Genomic DNA, 3,419 nt, shown 5'->3' with positions numbered 1-3,419 from the left:
AACAATTGTAAGTGAAATAATGATTATATGTTTTGAAAGTTATGTTTTTGAGTATACAAACTTTTAATATTAAAAATAAAATCATCATAGTGTTGTGCAAATAATCCAGCACCTTTTGAAATGAAAGCTTCCAGTTTTAAACTATTTATTTTTATTTTTTAAACTGCAGATATTGTTTTAAAAATGTGTTTTTATTCATTAATGCACAAAGCATGGACACAGGAAGGGGGAACCTCCTAAAAACAGATATTTAAAAAACTTTCTTACTGATATGTGTGCCAGGAAAGAGGTTTGTTTTTAGTTTTCAAATAAACGATACGCTTATTATAGGTTCATTATAACAAAATGTCATCCCATACTAGATTTTATGTTTGGTGTCTTAATCAATTTGTTATCTCTGTCGTTATTAATTTTAAGTTGTTGTTATTGGAGAAAGGATCAATATAACGGCAGATTTTTTCAATATAATATTTGTTGCTGTGTCCTGTGTGAGCAGAAGAAGCGGCGGCGGGTTTGGTCGGAGTGTGAGGAGTGTGGCCGGAGGTTCAGCCGGATGTCTCTCCTGAAGGCTCACCGGCAGACGCACGCAGCGGAAAACAAGGCCGCTGTCGACACGGCGTCCCCCGCGCCCACAAGCAACGCATCAGCGCTCCACTGCTCCACCTGCGGTAAGAGGTTCTCCTCCGCCACCCGCCTCCACAGCCACATCCGGGCCCAGCACCCCGGGACCCGGACCTGACCTCCAACAGAGTCCAACAAGAAGCTAAACAAACACCACAGCAGTATCCACAGAGCAGAACCAGAACCATGAAGGGAAACTCATCAGGATCCCACTCCAGAAAAAACAAACATGACCAAAGGGATAGACCGGTTTTAAACTCTAAAGTACTTCTATTCTGAAATATGGAAGCCAACTCCAGGGCTTCTGTAGAGCACTTTATTATTAGAGCTGCAACTAAATTATTTATTCCACTATTTATTTATATTTCCCATTAGAAGTTACTGTATGAAATTACAAAAAGCTAAAGTGAATATGCTATCAACTGAAACACAAGTTATTTTTGTATTACTATTTTACAAATTGTTCAAGTAGCAGCGCTAACATAATGAAAAAACATAAACTTTCTTTTGATTTTCTTTCCTAAAAGAAGGTTTAAAACAAATTTGAGCAATAATATTTAATATTAAGACCCTCAAAACATAAATTATTATTTTAAAAAGATTAAAAATCATCACAGATAAAGATTGAAAAAAACTCTGGTCTAAAATCTGTCTATCCCTTGTCCTTGGTACCCGACAACCATATTAGAGCGTATGGAAGAAGGTCACATGATCGATGATCACCCAGGACCAGAAGGAGTCCAGGTCCAATCTCGGTTCTGCCTTGGATCCGGCTCCAGATTTATCAAGTGCTGTCAAATCGCTTACTCAAGCTCCATTTCTTTTTTTGAGTATCAAAATATTCAGCTTTTTTCCACGTTGATCATTTTGAATGTACATTTTCAAGCCAACAAAACACTAAAAAAGCCCATAGACTCGACTCCCCCCATCGGATTCATTTTAGCGATGGGGTCCGACAAGTAAACAAACAAATCTGCCAAAGAGGGAAAATATTTATTTTATTTCACCATTGAAATGCATTGCTATAAAAGATAAAAACTGTACTATCAAAAAAGGGGAAGTTAAAATTGAAGTGAATAGGTTTAAAGAAAAAATGATTTCTTATTTTAAAAAGCATAAAAGGTAGAACATGTAGAGATTGTTCCCATTCTCTGCAACTAAAGGGACATTTCTAATTTAATTATAATAGGGAAACAATATAGTGGCTTTGTCTAAGCCCCCTTTGTTAAACTACTGTTATGATATGCTATCTTTTATTTTTAAAATAAGCTTTATTGGGGCACCCTGTTAATGTAGTATTACCAAATGAGGTCTTTTTATTTAGAAAATTCGACACTCTCCGTTGAACTCATGTTATACGGGGGCTTTTATTTGGAAAATAGTTTGCTTATTTTCTCCAGGCTGCAATTTAAGAGTGTTTTTAGATTAAACTATTTGAAAATTATAGTTTTTTCCCCCCTCATTTAACTTTCATTTAATCATTTGAAAAGTATGTTGGATAGAAAACTAATTTAAGTGGCTTTTTAAAATTATTTTAACTCTTAACAAATGTTGAAAGCTGAATAGATTTGATAAAAAAGATTTGTAGACATCTGAACTCCCCAAAACACTTATTAATCCCAACTCTGGATTTAAAACGGGAAATAAAGAACCTGAACGGGGAATAATTGCTGAATAAGCGGAGATGAAAAACCTCATGTTTCAAACTCCATGTTTTTAAATTCTGTAAAATACCCTCTTGGACACGATACGGGGCCCCACCTCATGAGGTGAGCTTGAGTCCCAGCAGGAAATGTTATTTTTTATTTTTGTTGTTGCAACAAGCTCGTGGCCTCAGCAGTCGGACGGTCGGAGCTTCCTGTTGATGATCGTTGTTTTTCTCCTTCTCGTGTTGGATCTGTAAAACGTGAATTTGCAGGAAGATGGATTTTTCTATCCGTTTTTGTTGAACGGAAGTGCCCTTTTATTGTTTCTCTTAACAGACATATTTTTGGTTATCGTCAGGTGCATTTTTGTTGTCAAGGTTTTGCGAGCAAAAGGAAAAGAAACTTTGTCAGTGGCATCGATTGTTTTGGACTCAAATGAATGTGAATCTTTTGTTGTACAGTTTTTACTTACATACAGAACTGAAGGTAAAACAACAGAATAGAGGAAGGTTTTTAAAATCTGCAACGGTTTCCTCCTCTGCATCTTTCTCTCCTTGCTTACATCCTTCCTTCCTTCATCCCTCATTCTTCAGTTAAGCGACCTCATGTTGACACACAGATACCTCCTGAAAAAAACACAACCACGTTTTTTTATATACGATTTCTGATCGTTATTTATTATTATTTTTTTTTTCTGGTTTCAACTAATTAATCATTTGCTTTTATGTGCTTTAATGGATCTGATCTGCATTGATTCCCATTTGTGCCAGGCAAATAATTTACATTTTAATTAACGGTATGTTTTTTTTATTGAAAGATGTTCCTGGCAAAACAAGTAAGAAGCTTCCATTAAAGATTTTAAATATAAATGACAAACAAAATCAACTTGGCCACACATAGTTTACTACAGAACATGTTTTTTGCTTCTACAAATATTGTCATCTGATTATTATTACATTTTCTTTACTTATATTAATCAAATCTGTATGGAAGCCCTTAACTGCCAGGAAATTGAAAAAATAAAGATAATCAAAAAAAAATAGAAGTCGATAACTTAAGATGCCTCAAAATGTTGAGTTGTATTAAAACAATACTATACAAACCTATAAAGATTGAGACATCTTAGATCCATTTTTTAAAACTTAAATTAAA

Source organism: Notothenia rossii (genome assembly GCF_949606895.1).
Source record: "Notothenia rossii genome assembly, chromosome: 8".
Taxonomy (NCBI): domain Eukaryota; kingdom Metazoa; phylum Chordata; class Actinopteri; order Perciformes; family Nototheniidae; genus Notothenia; species Notothenia rossii.
Note: the sequence above shows the minus strand (reverse complement) of the source record.